Source organism: Macaca nemestrina, chromosome 3 (assembly GCF_043159975.1).
Source record: "Macaca nemestrina isolate mMacNem1 chromosome 3, mMacNem.hap1, whole genome shotgun sequence".
Classification (NCBI taxonomy): domain Eukaryota; kingdom Metazoa; phylum Chordata; class Mammalia; order Primates; family Cercopithecidae; genus Macaca; species Macaca nemestrina.
Window position 1 is genome coordinate 139,966,101 of NC_092127.1, and position 15,573 is coordinate 139,981,673.

The window sequence follows — 15,573 nt, forward strand, 5'->3', positions numbered from 1 at the left end:
AGGGTTTTACAGTGTAGTTGTATCTTGCACATGTAGCTAAAGCCCCAATCTAGCTTTTACACTAATATCCTGGACAGCCTGAACCTGATGCAGTATGAGCCACTATGACTCAGATGTATCAGGGCTATCTTTAAGCTCCACCTGTGGACAGTGGCATCACCTGTGCCCGTGGATTCCATTCTGCGTAGGATCTTTCCTGACTGCTTAGGAACAATAGCTTTTCTGAGTTGATGCGTTCCAGCCTGCTCACGATCTATCAGCATGTGGAAGTGTCTGCAGGTGAGCTCTGGATGCCCTTAGCAAATATGCAAGAGAAACTGAGTGTCTGCTTCACCTACCTTGTACATATCTGGACCCACTCAGATCCAGCGTTGAGTTCACTGTTTCCTCTTGACAGGTCAACATCTGAAGAACCACCCTTTACAAATATTACAATAACATGAGCATGAGAAGCTACTCTTCCCCACAGCTGCAACTAGTCCTGTGACTAATGGCTATTCATCTCCCTCACACTACAATCTAGATTCCCCTCTACCCTCAGCCAGTATTTCTGATGGTCCAGATTGCTTTACACAGTAGGGCCACTCAGCTTTATCCAAGAAGCCTGAGCACCCACGCACCTCTTATCAGACCGTCTCTTATGTTGCTGCAATAACTGCTTTTGTCACCACGAATGCTGGCACTAAGGGGCACCCAGTAAACCCTACAAATCCAGCTGTATTTCCCTCACTTTGTGTAGCAGAGACCTATTTCATCATAACCAGGATTGTTGACCCCTGTCAGTAGAGTAACTCCTGTCTGCCTCCTGGTCTACTGGTACAAAAAGCCTAAGTGACCAAATTGTAGCTTTTGGTTCTATGGAACTCACTCTGTAGCTCCAGAGGATGTGTTCTTCTGGGGATCAGAAGCTAATTCTGAAGATGCTAAAGCTGTGGGACAAGAATCACTTCTACAAGTGGGTCACAGCAGGTGGTGGCAGGGGCCATGTTACATCTACCACTTGGTTACTGGATACTGTATCTTAGCTTTTGGGGATATTATATGGAAGTTTCTTCAACTTGAAGTATAACTTGATGGATATATTGAAGTTAAGAGCTTATCTGAAAACACCTGAAACATACTGCTAATTGCTTTGAGGCACAAAAGCACCAGGATTCTGGGTAATAGCTAAAGATTGGGAAAGCTGGTGTTGCAGGTGGCTGATTTCAGGTGGCTTTCACTTGTGGCTGAGGTAGAGCTTTTTGAAAAGGCGCCTTCTAGTCTAGGGCCACTTGTCCACACTGTAAGGTGGTCACTTTCCTAAGGCCTCTCACCTCCTTCAGGAAGTGGTGCTTCAGGAAATCACAGGGATGGATGTCTGCATGGTTTGCTGAGCCCAGGGCATGTGGATCCAGTAGCATCTGGTTCAGATCTTCCTCCCTTGGATCCAGAATGTGACCCCCATTCATTCTTGGAAGAGGGTGCAGCTATCTGACTTAGTAATTTTGGGATGCCTTTGGACCTTCAACTTTTTCTGCCAGATCTAGAAAAGTTCATGCCTTTTAGGGCCACATCCTTGTGGCCAAACTAAAAGCCAGCAGGTGATAAGATATAGGTGTTCAGATGAAAGTCGACCAGATGGTTGACTACATCCTCTGCCTGGATGGAATGATTCTGCTGTTTATAGAAGCTTGGACAGAAGCAGGGTGGTGTCCATACAAAATGTGGCTTGGTATCAGGAATTTGGAGTAGGTCATACTTTGTTATCCAGAAGCAGACCTTAAGATAATTTGAGTTGCTACTGCATAACCAAGTAAAACACCATGGAGTGACAGAAGTCGGGTGGACAAGAGGTGGTGACTCAAAGGTGTGATACCAGAGTCAGAGAGAGGTAAATACAGCTCAACTGGGCAGAGACCTTCTGGAGACAGTATAGGTCATACTTCAGCTTTTAATCAGCTATGGAGCAGAGGTACTTATACCTTCTCACCCTATCTGACATGGGATAAAGCCAGCCACAGTGGGGATATAAATTCTCATGCCCTTGGGGCTCATAGGGCAGACTTAAAAGACACAGGTACTGGCAGCTGCATTTCTATTAACTTACCAAGAAGGGAGTAAGTTCGAGTTGGGAGAGGGGATGCTGACAGAGCGCTGACAGCCTCTGATGGAGGGTCCCCAGGAAGCTTGGAGCTCAAAGGGAAAAACCCCAGTCACTTCTTTTCACTCATACTAATGAACAGATCGACAAAATAAAGTGCCTTGACTCATGAAGTGCAAGCGAGACCAAGTACTGTATTTAATTAGGGCTCCTCAGAAACAGACTTGTGTGGAAGTAATGAAGGAAATACTTCCAAGATAAACAAGTGAAGGGGAGTGAGGAGGCACAACTGGGGCTGGTAAGAAGCCAAGCAAGCCTGTGATGGCAAAGTCCTAGGCTTTATAAGCGCCTTAATGGTGGCACTGGTTCTGAGGGGTGTATGTAAACTCTCGGGTTCTTCTGACTCCTTGTGAGTGTGGGAAAGATGGGTCCAACATTCAAAAGGCAGTCTTCCAACAGCGAAAGTGAAGGTGTTGACACTTGTAGACATGTGAAGACCAGAGGTGAAGGGATACAGTAGACTCTTAAACTCAAAAGGCCTATTGACTCTGCACTTAATTTTTCTTACAGAAGACACATTTAATGCTTCCTTGACATCTATTCCCACACTGTCAGAAAAATATGCTCCTGACATTCTTAAACTATTCCCTGTAGATCAGACACTCCAGCCTATTAGAACATGTCACGTGCCTACCCACCTCCCCATGACTACTGACTAGTTCAGGGATGGGTGTGCAACTTTTATCTACATGGGCATGCCACTAAAACCCAAGGAGATATTGCTGGAACTGGCTGTTTCAAGAAGTGCTTTTAGAAGAAAAGATATGTGATCCACAATAGTCTAGAGCCTTGCTCTCATAAGGGGAGTACCTGGAATCTCTCACTCAGAGGGTGGTATAGCCCTGTGTGCACCCTGAGTACAAATATAACACCAGGGAAGGGAAATAGAGGAAATCTGGTTCTAGGTGAAACTGAGCATCTTAAAGCAGCCACACTTGGACCCAATACTATATTCAGACTCAATTCCTGAACCAATGAATTCCCTTTTAAGTCAGTGCAGCTCAATTGTCACTTTTGACCAAAATAATTGGTCCCTTTCCTGTGCAGATCCAGTTTTCTACATAGGTCCATAGAACAGTGGCTTCATATCACCTACATGCAAATCTATGGGTTATTGGTCCTTGATAGACAAGTTGACAGTTGTCAGTTTTCTTCAGGGGAAGCATGGGGAAATCACCTCATTTAGATCAACAAAGTGCAATCCTACGTAGGGAGTCTCCCATGAAGTCTGCCTTCTGAAGCATTGTTACTCAGAAACCCCATCTTAACTAGTAGAAAGACTCACAGCCTGGAATCCTCTGAAAGCATGCACCTAAAGGATAGCAGGCACTACTATAGACCCTTCTGTCATGAGTCATTTGACCAGGTCAGAAAACCAAACTCGAGAGCACTTGACCCTCATATTTGAGAATAGTTCTCAGTACCTAGGACAAGTTGTCTGAATCTATAGGCCGTTGCTGTTAGATGATGGTCTAAGTCTCATGTCTCAAGATATGGGAAGCTGAGTACCTCTCCCATTCTGGCTGGTGCAGGTGGTGGGATCAGACAAGTCACAGGGCTGATAGCTGGGGCAGATGTGCTGGAACTGAGTTCTGTGTGAACGGATGGCAGCACTCACACAGCAGAGCTGTTCTCGAGACACCTCTTCTGGGTTGTGGCCTAAGTTGGGCAATGTCTGAGAGGGCTTTCTGGCAGAGAAGAACCCAGCAGCGATTGACTAGGATAGTCCTAAAGGAATACCTTGGGTACACAGCCCTGAATAGAAGCAGACTTTAAGAAACAATAGGTTAAATAAAAGGAAAATGGATCTCAAAATAGATGACTCAAATCAAAAACTTTCTGAGCAGAAGTAGAACCTAAGTGGGAAACAGATGCTAAAGCACAGCACAGTGCCAAGGAAGCCAGTCAGCTCCCATGTCAATGGGACCACACCTTGGTGAATGGATGGGAGTCACAGTAATGGAGAACGTGCTCTTCAAAAGTATCTGTCCCTGCACAGCATGGTACCTTTGTAATTGCGGTTTTTGCTATTACTTTCAATAAGGCTCATCTGACTCTACCCCGAATGTAAGGGAAGATCAGTGACTAAAGCACAGCAGGTAAAACAATGAGCATGAGTTGGAGGCATTATAGAGACACAGAAGATAGCAGCTCATGCACATCCTTTTGAAATCTCTGAAAGTGGAATTTGCCGGTGTACCTACCACTTTGTCCCAGTGCACTTCCAACTTCATAGTAACTTCTGGATAGTTCTGCCAATAACTCCCAAACTTTAGAGATGGTGACTTCTTATAGCAAGGGTTCTAGCCTCTTGTAGAGGCTCAAACTTGAATACTAGTTACAATGCTTTAACTGGTTCAGGCAGTCTAGTACACTTTTCCTCAAGGGTTAAGTCTGCATGTTACTACTTCTGCAGCTTACATGCAAACAACTTCCCCCAAGGTAATTCAGCTGAGGTGTTAGACCAGCTTTAGTTATCTCTGTAGGTACATAGGTTCATGGGGTACATGAGATACTTGGACATGAGATACTTTGATATAGGCATGCAATGGATAATGATATAATGGTTAATGGGGTATTAATCCCCTCATTTATCCTTTGTGTTTAAAAACAATCGTTTTATACCCCTAGTATAACAATACAACTACTGACTATAGTCACCCTGTTGTGCTATCAGATACTAGGTCTTATTCTAACTTTATACCAATTAACCATCCCCACTACCTTTCTCAGCCTCTAACCATCTAACTGTCTCCATGAGTTCAATTGTTATAATTCTTGGCTTCCACAAATAACATGTGCCTGGCTTTCTGTGCCTGGCTTATTTGAATTATATTCATGTTGCAAGTGACAGGATCCCATATTAGGGCTGGATAGTGCTCTATTGTATATTTACTCCATTTTCTTAATTTGGACTAGGTTTAGAATGGAGTTCTAAACCTAGAATGGAGACTTTGTCTAGTGTCTTTCTAATAGATACTGCTAAATTTACAAAAGCAGAAAGTGAATTGAACTTAAGTACTGAGGAAGATGTAGCAGTACTGAGTTCCAATCACTTCTCTGGGCACCTTACTGGTGGGAAGATGGATATCTTGTATCCATTATTTTGGAAGCTCTGTATTAGGATCCTTTCTGGCATCCCTAAAGGTGTAAAGCCAGTTTGAAATGGTATCTGAACCATTGAGCCCACAGTGGCAGTGTTTTCTTAATAAAGAAGGTAGTAAGAACTTTGGCTTTCTAGACATGTATTTAGGCTGGATAGGTGAAAGAAGCACAAAACTCCCTATGTCAGGAGCCATTACTGGGAAAGAAGTCATGCCAGAGGTTTAGAACTCCATTCTAAACCTAGTCCAAATTAAGACAAATGTCTAGGGTCCTAATGAGCTGTGAGTTGGTATGTAACCAGAAACTAGAGAACTATGGGAAGAACATATCCTACATGTGCCAGAACTGGGCAGTACACACATCTGAGAAGATGGTCGAAGGGCTTGGCAATGATACAGGCATTCCAGTCAAGTAGAAAGGGATCATGTTCCAAGGGTCCTTCAGCTTATTGTTGCAGATTGGGTTGTTGACAGATTGAAGTGGAGTTGGCATGAAGAGTACTTAGAGAACCTGTTAAAGGGATGGGAAAGGAAGAACTGCATGAGGAAGTTAACCTGTGGTGTGGGTGCACAAATGGTCTGGCCAGTCCCAAGAGAGCACTGGCATGCATGTGGCCCATCAGTTACTCCATGGTGTCTTGAACTGGCAGACCTTTGTATGGCCATTGTGGTCAGTAACTGGATGAGGTCTGCTGGGGGAAGGGCATACCCTTGGAGCTGACAAACTCTGAAGGAGGTGACTGCTGGCAGTGCTCCCAGCAGCCAGGGCAAAAAGCCCTAACTGAAGAGGAATCTGGAAATATTCCCATGACTTCCAAACCCAGTGATCTGGTCAACTTGACTATGCTTTCTAGTCCCTGGTCTGCGCTCTCACGAATGTACTTGGCACAGCTTTCCTAGTAGGGCCACTGCCTTTCCTGAGCACGTCCCACCCCCCGCCCCCAGCCCCTACCCAAAATAGAACTAAGCTTTAGTTACTGGATACCTGGCAACAGACAGAAGCCATGAGAGGACTAGGACTAGTTTTATTCTGATAAGGGACTTCAACCGAATTAGTTTAGTTAAGCAATGAACGATTCACTACTCGGGCAGCCTCCTGAGCCAAAGTATGCTCAGACACTCCAGTGCAGTCACATGGTAGACTTAAAAAAAGTGGTATAAAGAAAACAAGTGAGGTACAGAAACAGCCAGTTGGTTGCAGCTTGGCATTTGCTTTATTATGAATAGTTTGAATGGTTGGCTACATTTGATTGGCCAACTCTGGCACAAGTATAGGCTGTGGTCTTGATTATACCTCCACTTATTGTAACTAACAATGTATAGAGAAACCTTTAGGCTGAACTTAATATGTAAGGAGGTAGCTTTAGGCTAAACTTAACTCCAAGTAGTATACAGTGTGCAGAGGCTAATACACTACCAACATCTGTTTAATATAAATAAGAATCAAACTAAGGAGAATCTGTAGGAATCAAACTTTTCAGGACCATCAGAACAATTATCAGTAATGGTCTATCCTTTTAAATGTCACTTCTGTAGCCTGTATAAACCTGTGGTGAGAGTACCTAAAATCTCAGATCAGTGGGGCTGGGTGCGGTGGCTCACATCTGTAATCCCAGCACTTTAGGAGGCCGAGGGGGCAGATCACTTGAGGGCAAAAGTTCGAGACTAGCCTGGCCAACATGGCAAAACTGTAGTAAAGACACACAAATTACCCAGATATAGTGGCATACTCCCAGCTACTTGGGAGGCTGAGGCCTGAGAATTGCTTGATCCTGGGAGGTTGAGGTTAGTGAGCTGAGATTGCCCCACTCACTGCATTCTAGCCTGGGTGACAGTGAGACCCTGTCTCAAATCAGTGTACAACATATTAACTATAGCTCTCACGTTGCATATTAGATGTCCAGACTTACCCTACATGACTGCAACTTTATACCCTTTGACTTACAACTTACTTCCCCTGTTCTCTGTAAGCACTGTTTGAATGTTTCTCTGTATTCAATTTTTGGTTTTCTTAGATTCCACAATAAGATAATGAGTTGTCTTTCTGGGCTTGATTTATTTCACTTAATATCTTCCAGGTTCATCCATGTTGTCACAAATTACAGGACTGCCTTCTAAGACTGAATGACACTGTAATGAACATGGGAGCATAGGCATCGTTATAAGGTGACTTCACTTCCTTTGGGTATATACTTATAATAGGAAATGCTGGGCTCTTAACTTGAGGAACCTCCATATTGTTCTCCATAATACCTGTACCAATCTAATTCCCACCAACAGCAGACAAGGGTTCCTTCCCTTCACTACATTCTTGCCAAAGCCTTCTTATCTCTTTGAAAATTCATCCTAACAGATGTGAGATGATGCTTCATTGTGGTTTTGATTTACATTTTCCTGACCAGAGATGTGGACCACTTCATGTATATCTGGCCACTTGTATGTCACCTTTGGAGAAATGCCTACTTAGCTCCTACCAACTTTTAAAAATTGGGTTGTTTTATGTTTGCAAATACTCCAGCAAATCCATAGGCTGCTTTTTCATTTTGTTTCCTTTGCTGTGTAGAAGCTCTTCAGTTTGTAGTCTCACTTAAATTTGCTTTTGTTGCCTATACTTTTTGGTATTTTATTCAAGAAATTGCCAAGACCAATGTCAAACTCTTCTGTGTTTTCTTGCAGGGGCATTAGTTTCAAGACTTGAATTTAGGGCTCTAATCCATTAGTTGTGTATAAGGGTTCAATTTCCTTTTTTGCATGTAGAAATCATTTTCCCAAAACCACTTAATTGAAGCATCTAACCTTTCCCTGTGGCGTCATCTTGGTACCACTGAACTAGTTGACTACATATGTTTGAGTTTTTCTGGGCTTTCTGTCCTGTTCTATTGGCCTATTGGTCTGTTTTTATGCCAGTATCATTAAGATAACTAACTTGGTACTGAGATCAGGTAATATAATGCCTCCAGGTTTGTTCTAGCAGAAGTTTTCCTAGCAGGCTATCCTATGAATTTGAAGACTATTCCTATTTCTATGAAAATGAATTTTGCATCTGTAGATTGTTTTGGGTATTATGGACATCTTTATACTGCATCTTATGAGCTTGGGATATCTTCCCATTTACCTCAAATTTCAGTGTTCAGCTTTCTGTACGAAGATCTCTCTCTCCGGTTAACTCATTCCTAAGTCTTTTTGTGATAAGTGAGATTGTTCCTTTTGCGGCAGTGTGGTGTATAGAAATGCTACATTCCTGTATGTTTGTATCCTGCAACATAACAGAACTCATTAGTTTTAACAGTGGAGTCTTTAGGGTTTTCTATATGATGTCTGCAAACAATGGCAACGTTACTTTACCTTTCTGATTTGGATGCGTTTGGTCTATCTTGGCCACTTGCTCTGGCTAGGACTTCCACTACTGCACTGAACAGAAGTAGTGAAGCAATTGTGTCTTGTTGCTGATCCTAGAGGAAGAGTGTTCAGCTTTCCACTACTGAGTATGTTAGTTGTGGGCTTGCAATATGTGGCCTTTTCTCTGTGTTCAGAAACTTCTATACCTAATTCCTTTTTTCCATGAAAAGATGAACTGTAAAATGCCTTTTCTGCATCTGATTGTAGCATGTTTAAATTATGGTAGTTCAATATAAGTCTAAATGGTTTGGACTACATGACTTTTCTCTGCCTTGGTCGAAGGTAGCCTGAGGCTTCAAAATCTCTTGTCCTAAGGCCTTTTCATCTTTACCTTCTGCACTTGGCCACTCTGAAAGGCCTATCCAAGGAAGAACAATAAAGCCAGAACTTGTCAATTGCCTGGAGCAGGCTTTTCTAGGTACCTGTTGCAGGTTCCTCAGGTTGGTGTACTCCTCAGGCAGGAGCAGTCCTGTCCCAGTCTTGCATGTATAAGCAGGAGATCAAAAGTGGCTCTACCCATGAGAGGGGTGGGAGTTTTAACTTATTTTTACTTGTCTAATACGTCATAACTTTGAGCTTTCAGAAATGTCAACAAGAACTGCCTATAACCAGGTGCTAGTAAAGCATGGAGGCCAGGGAGAGGCAAGTGAACTGTGTGGAGGTGTACCAAAATGATAGGTTAGAGGATGGATCCCATAGGTACAGACTTTATTAGTATCAGTCTGAAACATTTAAATCAGCTATTCAGTTTATGATGGTCCTTGGGATTCCAGGAACTGCCTGTTACTGCAATGTGGAAAAACTAACTCCTGGTCCAAATCCCGAGCGGTGTGGGCCCCTCTGCCTCAAGCAGGACCTCCATTACCCCTTGACTTCAGATGAAAACTTTCATGCCCTTCAACAGATGTCAAAACTTAAGAGGTGTCCAAAAGTAACTGAGCCATGAGGCAAAGTACAAGATATAAGGAGTGATAGGACGCAGGAGATGGCATAGTCCTAGTGGTGGGGTGGGCAACCTGTGAGAGCTTGTGATCCTCACATGTGGTAAGCACCCTACTTTCAGGGTGGATGGTAGTGACTCACCTTGTGATGAATAGTTAATGGAAGAAGTTGATGGTACATTACTTCCAAGATCAGGCTATAGACTGGCTTCTGTAGTTGGTCTTTTTCTCTCTGAGGAGATGCAAGCTGCTGTTATGAATCATCCCATGGAGGATACAAGCGTCACAGCAAGTAGCAGAAACCCTCAGTCCAACAGGCTGTCAGGAGCTGAAGCTCACCACCTGTGAGTGAGTTTGGAAGTGGACATTCTGAGGTGTGACAGCTTCCATGAGTATACGTGGAGGCAGATCCCCCCTGACACTGAGCCTTCAAATGGAAACCTATCTGGCCAACAGCTGGATTGCAACCTCATGAGAGAACGTGAACCAGAGGCATTTACCTAGGCTGTGCTTGTGTTCCTAACCCTTGGAAACTGTTTTAAGTTGCTAATTTGGGATCATTTGTTTGGCAGCAACAGACAAGCAATAGCCTATGTGAGTCGGCAGCTGCTACATAGCTTGACCCAACCATTTGGCCTACTAGAATGCCAACTCTGGCTAATAAGGAACTCGATGAACTAGAAACTCAGATTTCTAAATTATAGGGCAGAGGTAACATGATAGTAGACTCTGGAGTCTTCATGTTTGATCAACATTACATTTTTAACAAAGTAATGCTACCTTCTGAGTCTCTTGTGGGAGGCCAAGTGGTAAAACTAAGGCTCTAAATCTCAAGTGCACCTGTTTAGATGCTACCAAAGTCTGTCTTCTTTCCTCTTCCAATTACCCAAGTCATCTTCTGGTCGATGAATGGGGTAAGGCTATTTGGATCAAGATACAACAGCCTGAATGAGCTGAGGAGTCTTGGTGTGTTTTTTGAAAATGGTAATGGAGTAGATATAATTGGAGAACTTTCCAGGGTCAGACCAGAATGCCAGGTCGCAGAGACAGGCATGCTGAAGCCTTAAAGCATCTGTACCCTGAGATGGCTGCCACTGGGTGCCGTCGTAGACATCATCCTTTTGAGGCTTTAATTCTTCTCAGCACAGGGAGCTCTACCTACTGATGACCTGGAGGGCAACTTCAATTGAAACATTGTGAGCCACCTGTGTAACTCGAACTTTTAGTAGCTACATTAAGAAACATAAAGCAAGCAAATCTTAAAATGGAATCTAGTTGGACTTGTAGTCAATCACAACTACTAGTTGTAGGTGGATCCTAACTTAGAATTTTCCTGCCCATGTAGAATTCTTGCCTGTTAACAAGGGAATGTATTGGATTAGATGACAAACTATTCATCCTTCCCTAAGACATTCTGACACTTTGGGGAATGTATCTTAAAAGGAACAATGAACTTGAAGCATATCTGTTGTGACCTTGAAAGCTTTTTGGTGCCTGAAAAGTTCTAAAATATAGTCTTAAGTTTTCACCTTTCTCTGGTACCTCCTTGAGTAGCTTAATAATCAACCTTCTGAATTCTTTTATCTGGCAAGTCAAACATTTCTTGGTTTGGATCCATTGCTGGAGAGCTAGTGTGATATTTTGGGAGTATCATAGAACCTCTAATCATATTACCAGAAGTACTCTTCTGGTTCCTTCTCATTTGGGTAGACTGTTTCAGTGGAAAAATCTGGAACTCAAGGGCTGATATTCAGATTTTTGTCCCACAGTGATCCCTTGATGTGGTACTCTCCCTCTTCTAGGGATGGGGCTTCCTGAGAGCTAGACAGTAGTGATTGTTATTGCCCTTCTGGGTCTAGCCACCCAGCAGGGCTATGGGCTCTGGGTTGGTGCTGGGGAATGTTTACACAGTCCTTTGATATGTTCTAGTTTCAGGTTGCTCTGGATACCAGCACCTGCTCCAGTGGAGGTGACAGGGGAGTGAAGTGGACTCTGGGAGTCCTTGGCTGTAGTGAGCTGATTTTTTCAACGCTGGTCATGCAAGCAGTGAAGTTGTCACATGGACAGACTTGGGACCTCTGTTTAGCCAGGGTGTTGCAGGCAGTGGAATTAACTTTTCTCCTCTGGAGCAGGGTGGGTCTGTTATGAGTTGCTGTAATGGGTTGTGGATTAGCCTCCAGCCAGGAGGTAGCGCTTTTAGGAGCACCAGCTGCAGTAGTATAAGAGGATATAATCCTTGCTCTGTGTTGGCCTGGGTGAGTACTTGGGTTTCTCAGGTGAAGAGTGGGGCCGTCAAGCTCCTAAGAGTTTCTTTGGCTGTCAGAGCCGGTAGGAAAAGAATCAAGTGGGGTCACAGCTAAGTGAGTCTGAGCCTCAGACTCCTTGGGTGGGGCTTGCTGCTGCAGCCACTGTGGGAGCGGATGGGGGTGGTTCTCAGGCCAATGGATCTGTTTCTGGGGGGATTATGACTGCCTCTGCCATGTCATACAGGTTTTCAGGGAAGTGGGAGAAAGCTGGTAATGACAGGCCTCACCTAGCCCCCATGTAGCCGGCAAGGCCAGTCTTGCTCCTGCTGTGCCTTGCCAACAGCACTGAGTTTATATCCAGGCAGAAGGTGTGCAGGGCTGAGATCTTGCCCCAGGCTACAAGCCTTCACACTGAGAAAGAAAGCAGGGCTGTCAGGCAGCTCATGAACCATCGGCTGCAGCTTCTACTTGTATCTGCACTGCCTGTTCACCTCCCTGGATTCTGCTCAGGAAAATTTATGCTTAATTTACTACAAACTTCAGCTAGAAGTTTCCTTCACCCTGTGGCCACTCTCTAATTTCACTGGCTCCCTTCCCCAAGGACCCCTGTGAGAGGGCCAGGAATGGCTTCCCTGGGCCTGAGCTGGGTACTGGGAGTGCTTATAGGGCTCTTGTAGTGGCTGCTTCTACTTATATATTTCACTCCACTCCCTAGATGAGTTTCAGCTCTAGGTAAGGTTAAATCCTCCTGTGATCTGGGTTTTCAAGTTCCTCAGTGGGGATATGTGTTTGAAAGCAGACACCTCCCCCTCTCACACTTTAGGAGCTCAGTTTTTTGGCTGTCTCATGGAGCTTGCAGCAAGCGGCTGCTTTCAAAGGGTCTGAATTGTTTTCCAGGTATGTTCCTGCATTGGGTCTTGAAGTAAAAGCCCATGATGTGAATCTCCACACTGTTCTTCCTCTCCAAGTGGGAGTTGCACATTAGTCCTGTCTCCTGCCATTTTCCTCTAAAATCCTACAATATGGTTTTTAGATTGGCTGAGAGTAAACCATTCTTATGCCACCTGGAGGAAACTAGTCTCATAGCATGATCCAGAGGGGATGGCAGAGTAAAATCAGCTATGGGAGAAGACAGCCTCAGTATAGGGATCCCAGCCAGAACTGGGGCAGCTGCTGTGGATATGGGACCTTTCAGTCCCCAGAATAGGAAGGACCCTGGGATGGAAGGTTCAACTGTCCACCTCCCTCTGAGGGGAAGACTCAAGCTGGGGAGCCCCTAGGGGATGAAGATTGAGATGGTCCACAGGAAGCGTACCTATCAACCATGGGCAGTGTCTGTGCAGAATGTATCCAGGGTGGTGTCTTAATCTTTGATTCTGGATGTAGAATGTCTAAACTGCTTGTCCTTATAAAACAGGTATATTTGACTGGTTAATTGCTAGATGATTAGAACCTTATTTTCTACTTCATTTTGGAGACTTTGAAGGCCTGATTCAGAGTTGAAAGCTCAGAGTTGAAAGAAACGTGGTAAACTTAGAGTAGACTGCCCTCACACCCCAGGTAGCTCCCTCTTCATGTCAGGTGTGTTAAATGAGGCTTGTATACCTGTATGCCTATCGTGTGACAGAAGCTGTGATTTACTTCTGACTCTCATCTTATTGCTAAAGACTTGGCTGGAGAAAAGCTAATATGCCTGCAGGACATTCTTGTTCCCTTTCCTAGGAAAAGGCACCTAGACCCTACAGCAACAGGCCAGGATGGCATGGTCCCGGTGGAGTGGGAGCAGAAGCATAGAAGCACTTAAAGTACATCCCACATGAGTATTCACTGTTCCCTGCTCAGGGAATCATAGGACCTCCTGAGTCCTGTCTGGGCCCATCTGTGAGGTGGGGAGATGCATCTCCACTAGATGAAGGGCACAGCTAGATTTAGGATCTTGGCTTTTCTTCAGAGTATATCCTCCAGGTTTCCTGATATTTACCTTGGAGCCAAGAGTTTGATAGCTGGGGATTCCAGTCCAATTCGTACCACAGACTAATTGGGGGAATTCTGTGTACTGGATACAGACTGAAGAGTTGTGTCCCATTTACCTCTTCACCTGCCTCCACCCATTAACAGATGGTCCACTCCTGAAACTTCCATAGACCACTGCCACCCATGCCTCTGGGCTTGGTCATTCATCCTCACATCTGCTACTATGGGCCATCTTCTAGAGCTGCTGGCCAATTTGGGAATTTTTAGATATGGTTCATTTTTTCACCCTACCTTGCTTTAGGGTTGAGGCTTCTTACTATCCTTTAGGTTTCAGCTCAGATGTTACTGTCTCACCTTCAGTCATCTTCCCTCATGGCTGGTCACCCTATGTGCTATCCTTACTTTATGATAATTTGTGCCTATAAGTTCATCTATTACCTTCATCCCACTAGGCTTGGCATTATGAAGATAGATCATGTCCCCAGGATGCTCAGAATCTTAACGTGTGGCTCCAAGTTTGAGACCCTGACTTGTACTTGCTGAGCCTAGCAGAGGGAGAGGGGAAGCTGGGTACCAGGTTACATTCTCATTAGTCTTGCCAAGAATTTTGGACATGACTTGACATGTAATAGGGAAGCTATTAAGAGTTACAGGTGATTTGCAGGTGTTTATGATCAGACTTAATTTCATAAACCTGCCATTCTGTAGAAAACAAAGATGTTAGGAATCATGGGCTGGGGAAGCTATTTTGAGTGTCCAAGTCTTGGTGAGAAATGGAATAGGGCGGCAGGATTGGAAATGCAAAAAACCATTTGAAGGACACTAAGAGATGTAATCAATAGGATTTGGTGGCTCCTGAAATCCTTACCAGGAATATGGGTAAACATAAAGACAGCATAATGGAGGAAATCTGGTCTCCAGGTCCAAAGATAGCCCATACTCAAAAGCACCCAATGATGGAGACATATATAAGATACATGAGTAGCCATGGCGTAGGACTCAGCCAAATGAGTCATAAAGGTAACTCGACTTTCACTGGCTAATGCTTCAATATTCCATTGGCTTTAACTTTTAACATTAGGCCCTCTTGTGCTGGACTAGCTGTCTGACATTGAGGGGTTTTATTTCACCATTGCAGCAGTATGACTGGGATATAACTACCCAAAATTCAGTTGCAGAGTAAAACTGTTACCCAAAACTACGTTTCCAAATGCAAGGCTTTCTAAAACGGTGGTTTAACATAATGTAATACAACATGGGTATGTGGCCGGAAGTTGTAGCTTATAAACCATATCCATATATCAGACAAAAACAAGACAGAATTCTGAAAGGAAATCATAAAGATAAAAACTACAATGTGACCCTAATAAAGTCCTTTAACCTTGTACAGATTGTAATCCTGGCCCTACCTACCATCATAGGATGTATATGTTGCCAGGTTAGCTTCTACCAACCTCAAGTGTCCTACAAGTTGAGCTTAGGTGCCTATTTGTGTTCTGGCTAATCATGGGGCAAGAGTTCAGTACTTGCAAGAGGATCTTTACCATCACCAGTAGTCTACCACCTAGTATTTAAAGGAAGCCCTTCTGATGTGATGCCAAATTCAACCACACGTGTAATATACTAGCTTACCTGGTCAGATTGCCTTTGCTTCACCAACTGTGGGGTGGGCCAACCATGCCTAACCTTTCTAAAGTTGACCAGTTGACTTAAACATCAGTCTGGCTTTGAGTGTAGTGGTCAGATGTTAGCTACTGGCAGGTTCAGGT

At 44.1% G+C, this 15,573-nt stretch overlaps 1 long non-coding RNA gene across 1 annotated transcript in view; it reads left to right on the forward strand.

Moving 5' to 3' along the window:
• Positions 1-15,573, forward strand: part of LOC139362405 (uncharacterized) — a 376,215-nt gene that overhangs the window by 25,677 nt on the left and 334,965 nt on the right. The window contains exon 2 of the long non-coding RNA XR_011621257.1: positions 7,323-7,410. This is a non-coding gene — a long non-coding RNA (uncharacterized lncRNA). The remainder of the gene's footprint in view (positions 1-7,322; positions 7,411-15,573) is intronic.